At 40.9% G+C, this 23327-nt stretch overlaps 1 protein-coding gene across 2 annotated transcripts in view; it reads left to right on the forward strand.

Annotated features, from left to right (window-relative positions):
• Positions 1-23327, forward strand: part of NCR3LG1 (natural killer cell cytotoxicity receptor 3 ligand 1) — a 154649-nt gene that overhangs the window by 87185 nt on the left and 44137 nt on the right. The window lies entirely within an intron of this gene.

Here is a 23327-nt window from a genome sequence, read left to right on the forward strand (position 1 = left end):
CAGAATAACCACAGTTGTTATGTATAATCAAATATATATTTGATAAGGCAATAATGATTTATTTATATACTTCAAACAATACAAAATACAATGCTAAAAAACCCTATATTAAGGTGCACCTTAAAAAAAAATTCTAAATAAAAAACTTTCTATGCTCTGATACAAAGATAAAATCATTAGATATTTGATACAGAGAACAATGGCAAGAATTAATTAAATAAATACATCTCAAGTTAACGTTTTAAAATACTTGAAGTGTGCAGTGCGAATCTGAACAAAAGCACTCTTAAAATGCTTATCTAGGCCTTTTGTTTGTCAATTTACAGGCTTCTAGGCAAAAAAACAGTAAGTCATTCGTTTGTACTCAGATACTTGCTGACTTTTGTTCTTATAGCAATAGGTTCCATTATTTGGAGTATTTTTGTAAACTTCTTATAAATCCCCAAGCTGATATAAAAGCACTCACCAGAATCCGAAAGGTAAAAAATAGTAAGATACCTTTCCCCGACCAGGTTACCACTTCTCTCAGTGTTGGCGTTTTCGTAGATCAGCCGTTAGCATCAGCTGTTACGTGAAGCATTCACGTGTTTCCTTTCCTCCGCCAATAGCCTAGCCGGGTTGCCGGTGGTTAATTTTTCAAAGGGGGTCTCAAGTCGGTCCTTCCAATTGTCAGAACTCCAACAGACAGGATTTATCTGTATACTCCGATGATGTTCCAACTGAACACTTCACTGTTAGAGTCACTCTGGTGACTATTCAGTCTATTACAGTGAGACAAGTTGAAAAAGTTCAGTAGAATAGAAACAGAGCTGGCCAGCTACCACAGGTTGAAACATCAATCGTCCATCTACGCGTTTCAGCTAATAAGCCTTTGTCAAGATGAACCTGTGCTCTCTCATCGGATTCTTATACCTGTCATCTTAAAGGGGCAGAGTTCCATAATTTTATTTGCCATATTAGCCTCTTATTTTATCGTTTCAAAGTACAATTTTTTGGCACACTCCACATAAAATAATAATAACAAACTAAAAAACAACACTAAAAAACATATACATTACAATTATATTTCTCATGGTTGCCATCTATAATAAAAACACTATCCCTTTTTCTAGTTTTTTCTGATAGTAAGATACCAAACACACGCCTAAGCAATAGATATTCGTGTACTATTATAATTTATAACCACATTATATAGAGCCATAAACTAATTTACTAAAATTTATCAGATTCTCTAAACTTACAGAGTTTCTTTCAATATTAACCATGAATAAGACTGTTCGATACAATACGGTCTATTCCAAAATTTAATACTAAATGACTCTTTGGTATCTTACTATCAGAAACAACTAGAAAAATGGATAGTGTTTTTATTATAGATGGCAACCATGAGAAATATAATTGTAATGTATATGTTTTTTAGTTTTGGTTTTTAGTTTGTTATTATTATTTTATTTGGAGTGTGCAAAAAAATTGTACTTTGAAACGATTAAATAAAAGGCTAATATGGCAAATAAAATTATGGAACTATGTCCCTTTAAGATGACAGGTATAAGAATCCGATGAGAGAGCACAGGTTCATCTTGACAAAGGCTTATTAGCTGAAACGCGTAGATGGACGATTGATGTTTCAACCTGTGGAAGCTGGCCAGCTCTGTTTCTATTCTACTGAACTTTTTCAACTTGTCTCACTGTAATAGACTGAATAGTCACCAGAGTGACTCTAACAGTGAAGTGTTCAGTTGGAACATCATTGGAGTATACGGATAAACCCTGTCTGTTGGAGTTCTGACAATTGGAAGGACCGACTTGAGACCCCCTTTGAAAAATTAACCACCGGCAACCCGGCTAGGCTATTGGCGGAGGAAAGGAAACACGTGAATGCTTCACGTAACAGCTGATGCTAACGGCTGATCTACGAAAACGCCAACACTGAGAGAAGTGGTAACCTGGTCGGGGAAAGGTATCTTAAAATACTATTTTTTACCTTTCGGATTCTGGTGAGTGCTTTTATATCAGCTTGGGGATTTATAAGAAGTTTACAAAAATACTGCAAATAACGGAACCTATTGCTATAAGAACAAAAGTCAGCAAGTATCTGAGTACAAACGAATGACTTACTGTTTTTTTGCCTAGAAGCCTGTAAATTGACAAACAAAAGGCCTAGATAAGCATTTTAAGAGTGCTTTTGTTCAGATTCGCACTGCACACTTCAAGTATTTTAAAACGTTAACTTGAGATGTATTTATTTAATTAATTCTTGCCATTGTTCTCTGTATCAAATATCTAATGATTTTATCTTTGTATCAGAGCATAGAAAGTTTTTTTATTTAGAATTTTTTTTAAGGTGCACCTTAATATAGGTTTTTTTTAGCATTGTATTTTGTATTGTTTGAAGTATATAAATAAATCATTATTGCCTTATCAAATATATATTTGATTATACATAACAACTGTGGTTATTCTGAGTTTCACTGCAGTTTTTATATAGATGGTAGAGCTTCTTTTAGCGCACTCTAACCCTTGGTATACATTTCTATTTTCAGTGTGAGATTTTGGGAAAATCACACTTCTAGAGTTGCAATATCTACCTTTTGGGCCACCCTTACCCTGAGTGTTTTGTACTCCCATATGTAACAGTGGTTTTACTGTGTATCCGTGATAGTGTCCCAATAGAATCTCAGGTCTGCATAGAATGCAGACTTGTTCCTTTTATAGTAGCCATACTCTTCACAAGAGAGCATCTCATCTGTCTTTTTTAACCAATTCTCTAAAGACGGTGTGGAGGGGGATTTCCAGTGCAGGGCAATAAGGGCTTTTGCGTAATTTAAGCCTATACGTATTAGTGTCCTTCTAATTTTGCATTGTAATGGTGGAGTCTCATTTAAGAGGACTAGTTTTGGGTTTAGAGAAAAATCTGCCTCAGCTAGCTTTTTCAAAGTGGACTCAACGCTACGCCAGAAGGGACCCAGTTTTGGGTATGACCACCACATATGCAACATAGTGCCTTGCCCGTTACACCCTCTCCAACAAAAAGATGAAGAGGCAGGGTAAATATTGTTTAGCCTAGTTGGTGTTAAATACCAGTGTAGGAGGACCTTATAATTAAGCTCTATAACTCTAGGGGAAGTGGAGGAGGTGCGTGTATTTTGGAATATTTGTAACCATTGTTTAGTTTCCAGAGTTGTACCTAGCTCCTGGTGCCATCTGTCTGTATATTTGGGAAGTGTAGGAGTCTGTGCATTTTGGAGTACAATTTTAGCCAGTGATAGGGAGCCTCTGGTGATCTTTCCAGATAAACAAATTTGTTCAAGTGGAGTCGGTGCTCTAAGGAGGTCTTGTTTATTATGTGCTGTCTGAAGGAAGTGCTGCAATTGTGCATATCTTAGCCATGGAGCAAACGCACCATGGAAGATCTGTGATAGCTCTGCTCGAATCTTAAGCTTGCCTTGTGTGAGTAATTGTGCTATAGGGATGGATTCTTGGAGTTCATTAACTGCTGTGTCATGTTTTTTGGATCCATATCCTCCCATTAGCTCTATGTTGGGGAAAATTGGGGTAAGTGGCGAGGCAGGCGTGGACAAAGTCAGTGTCGCCTTAAGTAAGTAGTCCCATGTATTGAAGAGATGTGTTTATATAGTATGGATGACATACATTTGGGAGTACGCTTGGTTCTAGGGAGCCAGCAAAGGGGTCCTGGGTTGGGGGATCTAAGCAGCTGGGAGTCAACTGCCACCCATGCCTTGGAATCTTTTCTGCAATGCCAATCTATAATTCTTTGCAGAACAACCGCATGGTAATATAAGTTAATGTTTGGTAGGCCTAATCCACCATTTTGAAGGGATCTATACATGGTTTCTCTTGATATCCTTGGACAGAGTCTGCCCCACACAAAGTTGTTCACAGCCTTTTGTAATTGTTGTATAAAAGATTTAAGGAGGGCTATAGGCAGGGCCTGCAGTATATAAATAATTTTGGGGAGTATTTTCATTTTAATAGACTGCACCCTACCCCACCATGATAGTGGTTTATCTTTCTCCAACATAGGTGTGTCCGGTCCACGGCGTCATCCTTACTTGTGGGATATTCTCTTCCCCAACAGGAAATGGCAAAGAGCCCAGCAAAGCTGGTCACATGATCCCTCCTAGGCTCCGCCTACCCCAGTCATTCTCTTTGCCGTTGTACAGGCAACATCTCCACGGAGATGGCTTAGAGTTTTTTAGTGTTTAACTGTAGTTTTTATTATTCAATCAAGAGTTTGTTATTTTGAAATAGTGCTGGTATGTACTATTTACTCAGAAACAGAAAAGAGATGAAGATTTCTGTTTGTATGAGGAAAATGATTTTAGCAACCGTAACTAAAATCCATGGCTGTTCCACACAGGACTGTTGAGAGCAATTAACTTCAGTTGGGGGAACAGTGTGCAGTCTCTTGCTGCTTGAGGTATGACACATTCTAACAAGACGATGTAATGCTGGAAGCTGTCATTTTCCCTATGGGATCCGGTAAGCCATGTTTATTACGATGGTAAATAAGGGCTTCACAAGGGCTTATTAAGACTGTAGACTTTTCTGGGCTAAATCGATTCATTATTAACACATATTTAGCCTTGAGGAATCATTTTATCTGGGTATATTGATATTATAATATCGGCAGGCACTGTATTAGACACCTTATTTCTTAGGGGCTTTCCCAAAGCATAAGCAGAGCCTCATTTTCGCGCCGGTGTGGCGCACTTGTTTTTGAGAGGCATGGCATGCAGTCGCATGTGAGAGGAGCTCTGATACTTAGAAAAGACTTTCTGAAGGCGTCATTTGGTATCGTATTCCCCTTTGGGTTTGGTTGGGTCTCAGCAAAGCAGATACCAGGGACTGTAAAGGGGTTAAAGTGTTAAAACGGCTCCGGTTCCGTTATTTTAAGGGTTAAAGCTTCCAAATTTGGTGTGCAATACTTTTAAGGCTTTAAGACACTGTGGTGAAAATTTGGTGAATTTTGTACAATTCCTTCATGTTTTTTCGCAATTGCAGTAATAAAGTGTGTTCAGTTTAAAATTTAAAGTGACAGTAACGGTTTTATTTTAAAACGTTTTTTTGTACTTTATTATCAAGTTTATGCCTGTTTAACATGTCTGAACTACCAGATAGACTGTGTTCTGAATGTGGGGAAGCCAGAATTCCTGTTCATTTAAATAAATGTGATTTATGTGATAATGACAATGATGCCCAAGATGATTCCTCAAGTGAGGGGAGTAAGCATGGTACTGCATCATTCCCTCCTTCGTCTACACGAGTCTTGCCCACTCAGGAGGCCCCTAGTACATCTAGCGCGCCAATTCTCCTTACTATGCAACAATTAACGGCTGTAATGGATAATTCTGTCAAAAACATTTTAGCCAAAATGAACCCTTGTCAGCGTAAGCGTGGCTGCTCTGTTTTAGTTACTGAAGAGCATGACGACGCTGATATTAATATCTCTGAAGGGCCCCTAACCCAATCTGAGGGGGCCAGGGAGGTTTTGTCTGAGGGAGAAATTACTGATTCAGGGAACATTTCTCAACAGGCTGAACCTGATGTAATTGCATTTAAATTTAAGTTGGAACATCTCCACATTCTGCTTAAGGAGGTATTATCCACTCTGGATGATTGTGAAAAGTTGGTCATCCCAGAGAAACTATGTAAAATGGACAAGTTCCTAGAGGTGCCGGGGCTCCCAGAAGCTTTTCCTATACCCAAGCGGGTGGCGGACATTGTTAATAAAGAATGGGAAAGGCCCGGTATTCCTTTCGTCCCTCCCCCCATATTTAAAAAATTGTTTCCTATGGTCGACCCCAGAAAGGACTTATGGCAGACAGTCCCCAAGGTCGAGGGAGCGGTTTCTACTTTAAACAAACGCACCACTATACCCATAGAGGATAGTTGTGCTTTCAAAGATCCTATGGATAAAAAATTAGAAGGTTTGCTTAAAAAGATGTTTGTTCAGCAGGGTTACCTTCTACAACCAATTTCATGCATTGTCCCTGTCACTACAGCCGCATGTTTCTGGTTTGATGAGCTGATAAAGGCGCTCGATAGTGATTCTCCTCCTTATGAGGAGATTATGGACAGAATCAATGCTCTCAAATTGGCTAATTCTTTCACCCTAGACGCCACTTTGCAATTGGCTAGGTTAGCGGCTAAGAATTCTGGGTTTGCTATTGTGGCGCGCAGAGCGCTTTGGTTGAAATCTTGGTCGGCTGATGCGTCTTCCAAAAACAAGCTACTAAACATTCCTTTCAAGGGGAAAACGCTGTTTGGCCCTGACTTGAAAGAGATTATCTCTGATATCACTGGGGGTAAGGGCCACGCCCTTCCTCAGGATCGGCCTTTCAAGGCGAAAAATAGACCTATTTTTCGTCCCTTTCGTAAAAACGGACCAGCCCAAAGTGCTACGTCCTCTAAGCAAGAGGGTAATACTTCTCAAGCCAAGCCAGCTTGGAGACCAATGCAAGGCTGGAACAAGGGAAAGCAGGCCAAGAAACCTGCCACTGCTACCAAGACAGCATGAAATATTGGCCCCCGATCCGGGACCGGATCTGGTGGGGGGCAGACTCTCTCTCTTCGCTCAGGCTTGGGCAAGAGATGTTCTGGATCCTTGGGCGCTAGAAATAGTCTCCCAGGGTTATCTTCTGGAATTCAAGGGACTTCCCCCAAGGGGGAGGTTCCACAGGTCTCAGTTGTCTTCAGACCACATAAAAAGACAGGCGTTCTTACATTGTGTAGAAGACCTGTTAAAAATGGGAGTGATTCATCCTGTTCCACTAAGAGAACAAGGGATGGGGTTCTACTCCAATCTGTTCATAGTTCCCAAAAAAGAGGGAACGTTCAGACCAATCTTAGATCTCAAGATCTTAAACAAGTTTCTCAAGGTTCCATCGTTCAAGATGGAAACCATTCGAACTATTCTTCCTTCCATCCAGGAAGGTCAATTCATGACCACGGTGGATTTAAAGGATGCGTATCTACATATTCCTATCCACAAGGAACATCATCGGTTCCTAAGGTTCGCATTCCTGGACAAACATTACCAGTTCGTGGCGCTTCCTTTCGGATTAGCCACTGCTCCAAGGATTTTCACAAAGGTACTAGGGTCCCTTCTAGCGGTGCTAAGACCAAGGGGCATTGCAGTAGTACCTTACCTGGACGACATTCTGATTCAAGCGTCGTCCCTTCCTCAAGCAAAGGCTCACACGGACATCGTCCTGGCCTTTCTCAGATCTCACGGCTGGAAAGTGAACGTGGAAAAGTGTTCTCTATCCCCGTCAACAAGGGTTCCCTTCTTGGGAACAATTATAGACTCCTTAGAAATGAGGATCTTTCTAACAGAGGCCAGAAAAACAAAACTTCTAGACTCTTGTCGGATACTTCATTCCGTTCCTCTTCCTTCCATAGCTCAGTGCATGGAAGTGATCGGGTTGATGGTAGCGGCAATGGACATAGTTCCTTTTGCGCGCATTCATCTAAGACCATTACAACTGTGCATGCTCAGTCAGTGGAATGGGGACTATACAGACTTGTCTCCGAAGATACAAGTAAATCAGAGGACCAGAGACTCACTCCGTTGGTGGCTGTCCCTGGACAATCTGTCACAAGGGATGACGTTCCGCAGACCAGAGTGGGTCATTGTCACGACCGATGCCAGTCTGATGGGCTGGGGCGCGGTCTGGGGATCCCTGAAAGCTCAGGGTCTTTGGTCTCGGGAAGAATCTCTTCTACCGATAAATATTCTGGAGCTGAGAGCGATATTCAATGCTCTCAAGGCTTGGCCTCAGCTAGCGAGGACCAAGTTCATACGGTTTCAATCAGACAACATGACGACTGTTGCGTACATCAACCATCAGGGGGGAACAAGGAGTTCCCTAGCGATGGAAGAAGTGACCAAAATCATTCTATGGGCGGAGTCTCACTCCTGCCACCTGTCTGCTATCCACATCCCAGGAGTGGAAAATTGGGAAGCGGATTTTCTGAGTCGTCAGACATTGCATCCGGGGGAGTGGGAACTCCATCCGGAAATCTTTGCCCAAGTCACCCAGCGGTGGGGCATTCCAGACATGGATCTAATGGCCTCTCGTCAGAACTGCAAAGTTCCTTGCTACGGGTCCAGATCCAGGGATCCCAAGGCGGCTCTAGTGGATGCACTAGTAGCACCTTGGACCTTCAAACTAGCTTATGTGTTCCCGCCGTTTCCTCTCATCCCCAGGCTGGTAGCCAGGATCAATCAGGAGAGGGCGTCGGTGATCTTGATAGCTCCTGCATGGCCACGCAGGACTTGGTATGCAGATCTGGTGAATATGTCATCGGCTCCACCTTGGAAGCTACCTTTGAGACGAGACCTTCTTGTTCAGGGTCCGTTCGAACATCCGAATCTGGTTTCACTCCAGCTGACTGCTTGGAGATTGAACGCTTGATTCTATCGAAGCGAGGATTCTCAGATTCTGTTATTGATACTCTTGTTCAGGCCAGAAAGCCTGTAACTAGAAAGATTTACCACAAGATTTGGAAAAAATATATCTGTTGGTATGAATCTAAAGGATTCCCTTGGGACAAGGTTAAGATTCCTAAGATTTTATCCTTCCTTCAAGACGGATTAGAAAAAGGATTATCTGCAAGTTCCCTGAAGGGACAGATTTCTGCCTTGTCTGTGTTACTTCACAAAAAGCTGGCAGCTGTGCCAGATGTTCAAGCTTTTGTTCAGGCTCTGGTTAGAATTAAGCCTGTTTACAAACCTTTGACTCCTCCTTGGAGTCTCAATTTAGTTCTTTCAGTTCTTCAGGGGGTTCCGTTTGAACCCTTACATTCCGTTGATATTAAGTTATTATCTTGGAAAGTTTTGTTTTTAGTTGCAATTTCTTCTGCTAGAAGAGTTTCAGAATTATCTGCTCTGCAGTGTTCTCCTCCTTATCTGGTGTTCCATGCAGATAAGGTGGTTTTACGTACTAAACCTGGTTTTCTTCCAAAAGTTGTTTCTAACAAAAACATTAACCAGGAGATTATCGTACCTTCTCTGTGTCCGAAACCAGTTTCAAAGAAGGAACGTTTGTTGCACAATTTGGATGTTGTTCGCGCTCTAAAATTCTATTTAGATGCTACAAAGGATTTTAGACAAACATCTTCCTTGTTTGTTGTTTACTCCGGTAAAAGGAGAGGTCAAAAAGCAACTTCTACCTCTCTCTCCTTTTGGATTAAAAGCATCATCAGATTGGCTTACGAGACTGCAGGACGGCAGCCTCCCGAAAGAATCACAGCTCATTCCACTAGGGCTGTGGCTTCCACATGGGCCTTCAAGAACGAGGCTTCTGTTGATCAGATATGTAGGGCAGCGACTTGGTCTTCACTGCACACTTTTACCAAATTTTACAAGTTTGATACTTTTGCTTCTTCTGAGGCTATTTTTGGGAGAAAGGTTTTGCAAGCCATGGTGCCTTCCATTTAGGTGACCTGATTTGCTCCCTCCCTTCATCCGTGTCCTAAAGCTTTGGTATTGGTTCCCACAAGTAAGGATGACGCCGTGGACCGGACACACCTATGTTGGAGAAAACAGAATTTATGTTTACCTGATAAATTACTTTCTCCAACGGTGTGTCCGGTCCACGGCCCGCCCTGGTTTTTTTAATCAGGTCTGATATTTTATTTTCTTTAACTACAGTCACCACGGTACCATATGGTTTCTCCTATGCAAATATTCCTCCTTAACGTCGGTCGAATGACTGGGGTAGGCGGAGCCTAGGAGGGATCATGTGACCAGCTTTGCTGGGCTCTTTGCCATTTCCTGTTGGGGAAGAGAATATCCCACAAGTAAGGATGACGCCGTGGACCGGACACACCGTTGGAGAAAGTAATTTATCAGGTAAACATAAATTCTGTTTTCCATGACAATAGTGAGTGTTGGATAGAGTGCAGGAGGGGTTGGTAATTGAGGGAGAACCATTTCGCTGGATTAGAAGACAACATTATACCCAAGTATTTAAGGTGCGAGTGTTGTATTTTAAATGGGCATGTTTTAATGAAATTTGCAAAGCTGGTAGAAGTCATAGATATATTTAAAAGTTCTGATTTGGAGTAATTTATGAGGAAATGCGAGTATCTGCTAAATCTGTTGAATTCTATAGTTAAGTTGGGTAGGGAAAGGGCAGGCTCAGAAAGTGTAAGCAGTACATCATCCGCAAACATAGCGAGTTTATGGGTATTTGGGCCAATGATGATTCCATGGATGTTTGAGTTTTGCCTAACATGACATGCCAGAATCTCCATTGTGAGGACAAAAAGGATAGGGGAGAGGGGGCATCCCTGCCTTGTTCCATTGCATATATTAAAACTCTGCGAGAGAACCCCATTGGTGCGGACCCTGGCAGAGGGGCCATTGTAAAGGTGGAAGATACGCTTAATCATTAGTTCACCAAAGCCAAATTGTTTTAAAGTGCTGCGTAGAAAGGGCCAATTTAATCTATCAAAGGCCTTTTCCGCGTCAGTGGAGACCAGGACAGTAGGAATCTGTTGTTTTTTCACGTATTCCAACAAGTGGAGAGTCCGGATCGTGTTGTCCCTGGCCTTCCTGAGCGGAACAAAGCCAGCCTGATCTACATGTATGAGTGTTGAGAGTACCTTACTGATTCGGTTCGCGAGGATCTTAGCGTAAATTTTTATATCCCCATTTAATAGGGAGATTGGGCGATAGTTGCCTGGCTCTGTGGGAGATTTACCTGGTTTGGGGAGGACTGAGATGTGTGCCTCTAAGAAGTTAGGGGAGAGTTGTCCATCTTTATCCAGGGAGTTAAAAAGGTTGGTGAGGTGTGGGACCAAAATATTTTGGAATTGTTTATAATAAAGGGTCGAAAAGCCATCTGGGTCGGGACTTTTGTGGAGGGGTGTATCATTTATGGCTGTAACAACCTCCTGTGGAGTAATGGGATCCTCCATATGCTTAGAGACTTGCTCAGGTAGGGATGGGATATTAGAGTCTTGTATATAAGAGTCTATCGCCTCGCAGTCTGAGGAATGGGGTGATGCCCCTGATTACTGCTTTGTGCTCTTCCCATAGCAGGGTGGGGGATGTGTTAGATGTAGTGTTGTGATTGAAGTAATCTTTAAGTGTGTGTATAATTTTATCCCTTATCGGTGGCTGTAAAAGGAGAGTTTCATCAAGGTGCCAGTTAGGGTCAGTCAGGGGTCTGTCCGGTAAGGTCAAAGACAACGTCACCATCGAGTGGTCTGACCAGGGGGTCGGTAAAATTTCCAAGGACCTCGCCAAGGGCATACTCCAGTGGTCAATAAATATGTGATCTATTCTTGAGTAGGATTTTTGGGGATTGGAGTAAAAAGTGTATGATTTCTGTAACGGGTGTTGAATTCTCCAAATATCTAATAAGGTTGCGTCACGTAGGGTTTTCATAATAGCTCCCAAGGAGCTTCTGGGTACTGAGCTCTTGGTATTAGAACAGTCTAGAGTCGGTTCAATCGCAACATTACTGTTGCCCGCAAGAATCACCGTTCCTTGTGCTACTCCTAATAATACCCCAATTACTTTTTTTAAAGAAGCGAGCCTGTCCTGAATTCGGGGCATAAATATTTACTAAAGTGACTGGTCTGTTGTAAAGTGTGCCTATCAAGTATTGACCCTCACTATCTGAGTGTTTATGGGTAAGTTGGAAAGGGATGTTGTTTCTAAACAGTATGCCCATGTCGTTTCTTTTTGTGGGGGCAGAGTTAAAATAGCCTACCAGGAAATACCTAGAAACACACCTTGGTTCCACTTGCTTACAAAAATGAGTTTCCTGTAGAAAAATGATTTCCCCTTTATGTTTGTGGAACCAGGGCTATAGATTTTATGGTTGGGGAATTAAGGCCTTTTACATTTTGAGATATAAGTAAAAGTTCAGGGATTGCCATATGTATTGCTAGGAGGCGCGTTAAAGCTAAACTGACTACAGTGCAAAAAAGCCACTATATAATTGAGCGTGGAAGTTACCCTTATCTCTGCAAGTATATACTGTGGTGTGAGGAAATATTTGCTAGGCGGTGTAATATATGCGTTATCATACCTGAAGGCCAGGATACCTCTCTGCGTTCTTCCAGCTGAGTCTCTAACATCAAGGAGGAGGAAGGAAAGAGGAGGGGTTGTAGAAAGAAGAACAGATTTGTCTGGAACAAAAATCTGCAGTGGCATGGAAGAAAGAAAAGTAAAAAACATTGAACAACCAGAGTATAGTACCAGAACAAGTACAGTACATACATAACAAATAACAATACCTAAAACAGTATGTCAAATGGGAGGGGGGAATCATAGTAATATAAGGAGATTACTATGATGGAGCGGCTTCCATCTGAAGGGTGATTAATACCTTATGCCAAGGACTAAAAGGGATGGGCAAGGGCTTATACATTAGCTCACTTTTGAGTACAAGTGTAGCAATTTCCCTAAGTAATATTTTCCATACATTTTCCGGTACAGAACAGTTCCAAGGGGGTGCACTTCATCCAGCAACCGGTTCCTAGGAGGTTAATCATTTAGAGTGGTAAAGTCAGGTTAATTCTTCCCTTGGGGAGTCGGTTTGCTGGGCATCTTTACTTGGTTTCCTGGGGACCCTTGTCCAGGGAGGTCTCTGTTGCTTGGGCTCCTGTGGTGCAGGCAAGTCTCTTGATGTTGAAACAGGCTTTGAAGAGAGAATAGTTGGGACTGGGATTTTCAGTCATTTGCAAAATTGCTCGAGGTCATCCGGGGTGCTATAGGTGACAACTTGAGAGTCGTGTAGGACTTTAATACAGAAAGGGAAACCCCATCTGTACGGTATTTTCAAATCCTGCAAATGGCCTGTAAGAAATCTCGCTTCCCTGCGTTTGGACAGTGTGATCGTGCTCAGGTCGGCGAAGACCTGTACTGTATCTCCTTCAAACAGGATTTGACGCAATTTTTGTGAAGCCGTCATTATTCTTTCTTTGTCTCGGAAGCTTTGGAATCGAATAATTATGTCTCTAGGTGGTTTGTCTTCTGGTGGCTTCGGGCGTAGAGCCCGATGGGCTCTGTCTAGAGGGATGGCTGGTGTGTCTTCTTGTAGGATGAATTGAAATAGCTGTTGCAGTTGCTGTTGGATTTGAGAGGTCGAAACTTTCTCAGAGATGCCTCTCAACCTGAGGTTCTGATGCCTCCCTCTGTTATCTAGATCCTCAACCTGGTTTTGTAATTGTTGTATCATATCATCATGTACTTGGAGGGTGCGGTTTTGGATATCTGTGTCATTATTGTATTGATCCAAATCCTCTTCCATTTGCATGACCCTTTCACCTAAGTCAGAGAGATCTCTTTTAACTTCGGATAGCCCATCTTTAATAAGTTTGCCCTCCTGTGTGAAGAAGGAGGCGAAATCTGCCTTTGTTGGCAAATTTTGAATGTCAGCTTTAGTTAAGAGGGCTGGTGGATCTGTGTCTGATGCAGCCTGTTCAGTGTCTGGTGTCTCACACATGGCAGACATGGAAGTTTCTAGAACCTTAAAGAAATTGTCCATTTTTTAACTAGCTGGCACAGGACCTTTAGTGGATTTATCGGGTCTGGGTGTGCGTCTCGATGCCATTTTGATGTGCTGCAATAGCAGAGAAGCAAAGATATGTCATACAAATAGAGTAGTGTCAGACTTGCAATGATAAATTTGCAGGGATTATGAAGATGACAATAAAAAAGTGATCAACATTCCAGAATCTGATCTGCAATATATGTCTGTCAGTTAGTTTATTGTTTTAGATCTGTTCCCACACTTCTTAATCTCTCCAGCAAGAAGCAAATGCCACTTTTACTGTATGTTGCCGTTTGAAGCAATAATGTGCAGGCTATATCCTGTCTGTTCACATGGTCCTGGCTTCCATCACCTCTCCTTTATGTAGCCCCTTAATAACGGCTATATTGCCTGCAAGGTATTCCCTATATTTCCTTAAGGGATGGCATGCCACTTCTGTAGTAAGTGTTTATGGCTTCTATGTTAGGTAGGGCCCGTATGGGGTCTTGTTTGGGGCCTAGGATTTGCCTTATCTGATGGCGTTGTGGTGAGAGCTGTGGGGTGCAACCTAATACCCGGCCTGTGCAGTTGCTGGTATCTACGTACTCCTACCTAATTAAGCGCTGTCACAGAGTGCTGGCGGGTCCGGGGCTCGGATAGAGCGCATTAAGGCTTGCGGCCTACTTAGCTGCGTGTCCGGCGTTTGCTCTCCTTTTTCGAGACTGCTTAGTCTTATTTGATTCCCCTGCTCATCCTGAGGTGAAGCGCTGCATTTTCAAACTGCTACGGCTCAGATGTCCTCCAATTTATGCCTATGAAGGTGCTCCTCTAACCGGAGCTAAAGATTATGCGGCCATCACAGACGCTGGCAGGCTCCGCCCCCCTACATTTTGTTTTTAACATTCTGTATTCTCTTATTTAAAAGGAAACCAACTAGGGAATTTAATAAATATTTTACCTGTGTCCACTTGATAAATTGTTAGAGGGACCTGAGCCTAGTTGATAAATTGTTAGAGGGACCCAAGTCTAGTTGATAATTTTGTTAGAGGGACCTGAGTCTAGTTGATAATTTTGTTAGAGGGACCTGAGTCTAGTTGATAATTTTGTTAGAGGGACCTGAGTCTAGTTGATAAATTGTTAGAGGGACCTGAGTCTAGTTGATAAATTGTTAGAGGGACCTGAGTCTAGTTGATAAATTGTTAGAGGAACCTGAGTCTAGTTGATAAATTGTTAGAGGGACCCGAGTCTTGTTGATAAATTGTTAGAGGGACCCAAGTCTAGTTGATAAATTGTTAGATGGACCTGAGTCTAGTTGATAAATTGTTAGAGGGTCCTGAGTCTTGTTGATAAATTGTTAGAGGGACCTGAGTCTAGTTGATAATTTTGTTAGAGGGACCTGAGTCTAGTTGATAAATTGTTAGAGGGACCTGAATCTAGCTGATAAAGTGTTAGAGGGACCTGAGTCTAGTTGATAAATTGTTAGAGGGACCCGAGTCTTGTTAATAAATTGTTAGAGGGACCCAAGTCTAGTTGATAAATTGTTAGAGGGACCTGAGTCTAGTTGATAAAGTGTTAGAGGGACCTGAGTCTAGTTGATAAATTGTTAGAGGGACCTGAGTCTTGTTGATAAATTGTTAGAGGGACCTGAGTCTAGTTGATAAATTGTTAGAGGGACCTGAGTCTAGTTGATAAATTGTTAGAGGAACCTGAGTCTAGTTGATAAATTGTTAGAGGGACCCGAGTCTTGTTGATAAATTGTTAGAGGGACACAAGTCTAGTTGATAAATTGTTAGATGGACCTGAGTCTAGTTGATAAATTGTTAGAGGGACCTGAGTCTTGTTGATAAATTGTTAGAGGGGCCGGAGTCTAGTTGATAATTTTGTTAGAGGGACCTGAGTCTAGTTGATAAATTGTTAGAGGGACCTGAGTCTAGTTGATAAATTGTTAGAGGGACCCGATTCTTGTTAATAAATTGTTAGAGGGACCTGAGTCTAGTTGATAAAGTGTTAGAGGGACCTGAGTCTAGTTGATAAATTGTTAGAGGGACCTGAGTCTAGTTGATAAATTGTTAGAGGGACCTGAGTCTAGTTGATAAAGTGTTAGAGGGACCTGAGTCTAGTTGATAAATTGTTAGAGGGACCCGAGTCTAGTTGTTAAATTGTTAGAGGGACCCGAGTCTAGTTGATAAATTGTTAGATGGACCTGAGTCTAGTTGATAAATTGTTAGAGGGACCTGAGTCTTGTTGATAAATTGTTAGAGGGACCTGAGTCTAGTTGATAATTTTGTTAGAGGGACCTGAGTCTAGTTGATAAATTGTTAGAGGGACCTGAGTCTAGTTGATAAATTGTTAGAGGGACCTGAGTCTAGTTGATAAATTGTTAGAGGAACCTGAGTCTTGTTGATAAATTGTTAGAGGGACCTGAGTCTAGTTGATAATTTTGTTAGAGGGACCTGAGTCTAGTTGATAAATTGTTAGAGGGACCTGAGTCTAGTTGATAAAGTGTTAGAGGGACCTGAGTCTAGTTGATAAATTGTTAGAGGGACCCGAGTCTTGTTAATAAATTGTTAGAGGGACCTGAGTCTAGTTGATAAAGTGTTAGAGGGACCTGAGTCTAGTTGATAAATTGTTAGAGGGACCCGAGTCTAGTTGTTAAATTGTTAGAGGGACCCAAGTCTAGTTGATAAATTGTTAGAGGGACCCGAGTCTTGTTGATAAATTGTTAGAGGGACCCAAGTCTAGTTGATAAATTGTTAGATGGACCTGAGTCTAGTTGATAAATTGTTAGAGGGACCTGAGTCTTGTTGATAAATTGTTAGAGGGACCTGAGTCTAGTTGATAATTTTGTTAGAGGGACCTGAGTCTAGTTGATAAATTGTTAGAGGGACCTGAGTCTAGTTGATAAATTGTTAGAGGGACCCGATTCTTGTTAATAAATTGTTAGAGGGACCCAAGTCTAGTTGATAAATTGTTAGAGGGACCTGAGTCTAGTTGATAAAGTGTTAGAGGGACCTGAGTCTAGTTGATAAATTGTTAGAGGGACCTGAGTCTAGTTATAAATTGTTAGAGGGACCTGAGTCTAGTTGATAAAGTGTTAGAGGGACCTGAGTCTAGTTGATAAATTGTTAGAGGGACCCGAGTCTAGTTGTTAAATTGTTAGAGGGACCCGAGTCTAGTTGATAAATTGTTAGATGGACCTGAGTCTAGTTGATAAATTGTTAGAGGGACCTGAGTCTTGTTGATAAATTGTTAGAGGGACCTGAGTCTAGTTGATAATTTTGTTAGAGGGACCTGAGTCTAGTTGATAAATTGTTAGAGGGACCTGAGACCAGTTGATAATTTTGTTAGAGGGACCTGAGTCTTGTTGATAAATTGTTAGAGGGACCTGAGTCTAGTTGATAATTTTGTTAGAGGGACCTGAGTCTAGTTGATAAATTGTTAGAGGGACCTGAGTCTAGTTGATAAATTGTTAGAGGGACCTGAGTCTAGTTGATAAATTGTTAGAGGAACCTGAGTCTAGTTGATAAATTGTTAGAGGGACCCGAGTCTTTTTGATAAATTGTTAGAGGGACCCAAGTCTAGTTGATAAATTGTTAGATGGACCTGAGTCTAGTTGATAAATTGTTAGAGGGTCCTGAGTCTTGTTGATAAATTGTTAGAGGGATCTGAGTCTAGTTGATAATTTTGTTAGAGGGACCTGAGTCTAGTTGATAAATTGTTAGAGGGACCTGAGTCTAGTTGATAAAGTGTTAGAGGTACCTGAGTCTAGTTGATAAATTGTTAGAGGGACCCGAGTCTTGTTAATAAATTGTTAGAGGGACCCAAGTCTAGTTGATAAATTGTTAAAGGGACCTGAGTCTAGTTGATAAAGTGTTAGAGGGACCTGAGTCTAGTTGATAAATTGTTAGAGGGACCTGAGTCTAGTTGATAAATTGTTAGAGGGTCCTGAGTCTAGTTGATAAAGTGTTAGAGGGACCTGAGTCTAGTTGATAAATTGTTAGAGGGACCCGAGTCTAGTTGTTAAATTGTTAGAGGGACCCAAGTCTAGTTGATAAATTGTTAGAGGGACCCGAGTCTTGTTGATAAATTGTTAGAGGGACCCAAGTCTAGTTGATAAATTGTTAGATGGACCTGAGTCTAGTTGATAAAATGTTAGAGGGACCTGAGTCTTGTTGATAAATTGTTAGAGGGACCTGAGTCTAGTTGATAAATTGTTAGAGGGACCCGATTCTTGTTAATAAATTGTTAGAGGGACCCAAGTCTAGTTGATAAATTGTTAGAGGGACCTGAGTCTAGTTGATAAAGTGTTAGAGGGACCTGAGTCTAGTTGATAAATTGTTAGAGGGACCTGAGTCTAGTTGATAAATTGTTAGAGGGACCTGAGTCTAGTTGATAAAGTGTTAGAGGGACCTGAGTCTAGTTGATAAATTGTTAGAGGGACCCGAGTCTAGTTGTTAAATTGTTAGAGGGACCCGAGTCTTGTTGATAAATTGTTAGAGGGACCTGAGCCTAGTTGATAATTTTGTTAGAGGGACCTGAGTCTAGTTGATAAATTGTTAGAGGGACCTGAGTCTAGTTGATAAATTGTTAGAGGGACCCGATTCTTGTTAATAAATTGTTAGAGGGACCCAAGTCTAGTTGATAAATTGTTAGAGGGACCTGAGTCTAGTTGATAAAGTGTTAGAGGGACCTGAGTCTAGTTGATAAATTGTTAGAGGGACCTGAGTCTAGTTGATAAATTGTTAGAGGGACCTGAGTCTAGTTGATAAAGTGTTAGAGGGACCTGAGTCTAGTTGATAAATTGTTAGAGGGACCCGAGTCTAGTTGTTAAATTGTTAGAGGGACCCGAGTCTAGTTGATAAATTGTTAGATGGACCTGAGTCTAGTTGATAAATTGTTAGAGGGACCTGAGTCTTGTTGATAAATTGTTAGAGGGACCTGAGTCTAGTTGATAATTTTGTTAGAGGGACCTGAGTCTAGTTGATAAATTGTTAGAGGGACCTGAGTCTAGTTGATAATTTTGTTAGAGGGACCTGAGTCTAGTTGATAATTTTGTTAGAGGGACCCGAGTCTAGTTGATAATTTTATTAGAGGGACCTGAGTCTAGTTGATAAATTGTTAGAGGGACCCGAGTCCGTATAGACAGAGAGTATTATTAAAAAATAATATATTGTCTCTATATGTGAGATTAATACCACTAAAGAGCATAATGTTTTTCTTTGCTTATTTTTATTTATTTATTTTGTAGGAATTAGTTGTTTTAGAGGATGGAATTTTTTCAGAATCGGCAGATCTAAAAAGATTTTTGTAATTTATTTTCTATAAATGTTTTTAAATTGTTAGCAATGACAGCTTAAGGGCAAAACAACTGACTTATATCCCAGTCATTGAGTTCAATTCCATTTAGGGCAATTTTATTTCGACTTATACCAACTAGTATTGAAATATTCAAACTTTCAGATATGTGATGTAGCATAAGGGTTAAACATTTTGAACTAAAATATTCATAATTTTTATTTATTTATTATTTTCTGCTAAATTTAGATGCCCTTGGTAAGGAGGTATTTATCAAAAAAATGCCAAGGAGGTGGGAGTGTGTGTGAGGGTGAGGCACAGAGTTTACATTTCACTTTGTAATTTATCAAAAACAAAAACCCAGATATTTATCACCCTGTATTTTTTACGTATTAGTATATATATATGAAATCCATTTTTTATTTCATTATTCAGAGCAAACCGTTTTAATCAACTTTCCAATTTACCTCTGTAATCTATTTTGTTTCATTCTCTTGGTATTCTTTGTTGAGTTAGCAGCATTGCACTACTGGGAGGTAGCTGAAAGCATGACAAGAGGTCTATATGTGCAGCAACCAATAGGGCATTACTACTCCTGAGCCTAACAAGGTATGCTTTTCAATAAATGATACCAAAAGAACAAAGGAAATTAGATAATAGAAGTAAAATGGAAAGTTTTTTAAAATTGTATTCTCTATCTGAATCATGAAAGTTTAATTTTGACTTTACTATCCCTTTAACCCTTTCACTGCTAAGCCTTTTTTCACCCCGGTGCTGAGCCAATTTGAGCTTATTTGCTATTTAAATTTAAACCCTATTGTAAGTCAAATGTCAGTGAGTGACCCACACAAATTATATATTGTTGTTTTCAGAAGGCCCAGCAGATTCCAAATATACCATTATTATATTTATATTTCATGGCATGTGAGATAGCTACTGCAAAAACTTACGGCTAGATTATGAGTCTTGCGTTAGCCTTAAAAAGCAGCGTTGAGAGGTCCCAACGCTGCTTTTTAATGCCCGCTGGTATTACGAGTCTGGCAGGTACAGGTGTACCACTCACTTTTCTTCCGCGACTTGAGCATACCGCAAATCCCCTTACGTCAATTGCGTATTATATCTTTTTAATGGGATTTGCCTAACGCCGGTATTACAAGTCTTGGAAGAATTGAGCGGTAGACCCTCTCCTGTCAAGACTCCTACCGCATTTAAAAGTCAGTAGTTAAGAGTTTTATGGGCTAACGCCGTAACATAAAGCTCTTAACTAAAGAGCTAATAAGTACACTAACACCCATAAACTACCTATTAACCCCTAAACCGAGGCCCCCACCCCCCACATCACAAACACTTAAATAACATTTTTAACCCCTAATCTGCCGACCGGACATCGCCGCCACTGTAATAAATATATTAACCCCTAAACCGCCGCACTCCCGCCTCGCAAACACTTTTAATTTTACTAACCCCTAATCTGCCGTCCCTAACATCGCCGACACCCATCTACATTTATTAACCCCTAATCTGCCGTCCCTAACATCGCCGACACCTATCTACATTTATTAACCCCTAATCTGCCGCCCCCAACGTCGCCGCTACTATATTAAATTTATTAACCCCTAAACCTAAGTCTAACCCTAAGTCTAACCCCCCTAACTTAAATATAATTTAAATAAAACAAAATAATAAAAAAAAAAAAAAAAAAAAAAAACTAAAATTAAATAAATTAATCCTAGTTAAAACTAAATACTTACCAATAAAATAAACCATAAGTATATATATATAGTTACATTGTAGCTAGCTTAGGATTTATATTTATTTTACAGGCAACTTTGTATTTATTTTATCTAGGTAGTTATTAACTATTTAATAGCTACCTAGTTAAAATAAGTACAAATTTACCTGTAAAATAAATCCTAACCTAAATTACAATTACACCTAACACTACACTATCATTAAATTAATTACACAAACTAACTACAATTAACTACAATTAAATTAAATAAACTAAAGTACAAAAAACCCCCCACTAAATTACAGAAAATTAAAAAAATAATTACATTTTTTTAAGCTAATTACACCTACTCTAGTCCCCCTAATAAAATAAAAAGCCCCCCAAAATAATAAAATTCCCTACCCTATACTAAATTACAAATAGCCCTTAAAAGGGCCTTTTGCGGTGCATTGCCCCAAAGTAATCACTCTTTTACCTGTAAAAAAAAAAGACAATACCCCCACTAACAATTAAAACCCACCACCCACACACCCAACCCTACTCTAAAACCCACCCAATCCCCCCCTTAAAAAAACCTAACACTACCCCCTTGAAGATCACCCTACCTTGAGATGTCTTCACCCAGCTGGGCACAAGTGGACCTCCAGAGGGGCAGAAGTCTTCATCCGATCCGGGCAGAAGAGGACCTCCAAGCGGCAGAAGTTAATAAATATCTAACTGTTAAAATCGTTATTTTGTTGTGTATTACATATCTCAGCAAGTGGATGCAATACAGATAGAGTATTTGGGGCACAGTAAATTAATTTTATTGCCACAAACTCGTTTTTTGAACATTTCAGAAAAATAGTTGCGCTTTTAAAATTTAAAGGCGCAGTACAGTTTTTTGTTACATTTTCATTTTTACCTATAATTTGAATTCAGAGTTCAATATTTTAAGTAAAGAACGACTATTGCTATTATTGCTAGTCTGTTTAACATGTCTGACACTGAGGAAGAAATTCTTTGTTCTATGTGTTTAGATGCCACTGTGGAACCCCCTCTGATTTTTTGTCCCTCGTGTACTGAGAGGGCCTTACAATGTAAAGCACAGATTTTATGTAAAGAAAATGTGCCTAAGGATGATTCTCAGTCTGAGGAGAATCAGGGTATACTGCTAACTTCTCCCCAAGCATCACAACCTTTAACGCCCACCCAAGCGATGCCTGGTTCTTCAACTGCGTCTAATTCCTTTACTCTGCAGGATATGGCTGCAGTTATGTCAACTACCCTTACAGAAGTATTATCTAAGTTGCCAGTGTTACAGGGTAAACGAAGTAGGACAGAAGTCAATGTGAATACAGAGTCCTCTGATGCTTTATTAGCTATTTCCGATGTACCCTCACAGGGATCTGATTTGGGCGTCAGGGAACTCCTGTCTGAGGGGGAACTTTCCGAGTCGAGAAGTGCGTTACCTCAGACAGACTCGGACGTTATGTCTTTTAGATTTAAGCTTGAACACCTCCGCCTGTTACTTCGGAGGTAGATGCCACCTTTCAAATTGCCAAATTGGCGGCTAAAAATGCCGGATTTGCTATTTTAGCGCGTAGAGCGTTATGGTTAAAATCTTGGTCTGCTGATGTGTCATCTAAGTCAAAGCTTTTGGCTATTCCTTTCAAGGGGAAACCCCTATTCGGGCCTGACTTTGAAAGAGATAATTTCTGACATTATGGGAGGTAAGGTTCATCTCCTACCTCAGGATAGAACTGCTAAACTGAGGGGTAAACAAAATAATTTTTGTTCCTTTTGGAACTTTAAAGGAGTCCCCTCTTCTTCTTCGTCTTCCTCCAAGCAGGAAGGGAATTTTGCTCAGACCAAGTCCGTCTGGAGACCCAACCAGACTTGGAGCAAGGGTAAACAACCCAAGAAGCCTGCTGCTACTACCAAAACAGCATGAAGGGGCGGCCCCCGATCCAGGACCGGATCTCGTAGGGGGCAGACTCTCTCTCTTTGCCCAGGCTTGGTAAGAGATGTTCAGGATCCTTGGACACTGGAGATCGTGTCCCAAGGGTATCATCTGGAATTCAAAAGTTCTCTCCCGAGGGGGAGGTTTCTTCTTTCACGATTGTCTGCAGACCAGACCAGAGAGGCATTCTTACGTTGTGTAAAAGACCTCTCTACTATGGGAGTAATTCGTCCCGTTCCAAGACTGGAACAGGGACAAGGGTTTTACTCAAATCTTTTTCTGGTCCCCAAAAAAGAGGGCACGTTTCGACCCATTTTAGACCTAAAGAGTCTAAACAAGTTTCTCAGAGTCCCATCCTTCAAAATGGAGACTATTTGAACAATTCTGCCATTGATCCAGGAGGGTCAATATATGACTACCGTGGACTTAAAGGATGCATACCTTCATATTCCTATCCACGGACCATCATCAGTTCCTAAGGTTTGCCTTCCTGGACAAACATTTTCAGTTTGTGGCTCTTCCCTTCGGGTTGGCCACAGCACCCAGGATCTTTACGAAGGTTCTAGGGTCCCTTCTGGCGGTTCTCAGGCCGCGGGGTATTGCAGTGGCACCTTATCTGGATGATATCCTGATCCAGGCGTCGTCTTACCATCTGACAAAGTCTCATACAGACATGGTTCTGTCCTTTCTGAGGACTCATGGGTGGAAGGTGAATCTAGAAAAGAGTTCATTAATTCCACAGACCAAGGTTCCCTTCCTAGGAACTCTAATAGATTCCATATCCATGAAAATGTTCTTGACAGAGGTCAGAAAGTTAAAAATTCTGAATACATGCCGAACC

Source organism: Bombina bombina, chromosome 7 (genome assembly GCF_027579735.1).
Source record: "Bombina bombina isolate aBomBom1 chromosome 7, aBomBom1.pri, whole genome shotgun sequence".
In the NCBI taxonomy this organism is placed as follows: domain Eukaryota; kingdom Metazoa; phylum Chordata; class Amphibia; order Anura; family Bombinatoridae; genus Bombina; species Bombina bombina.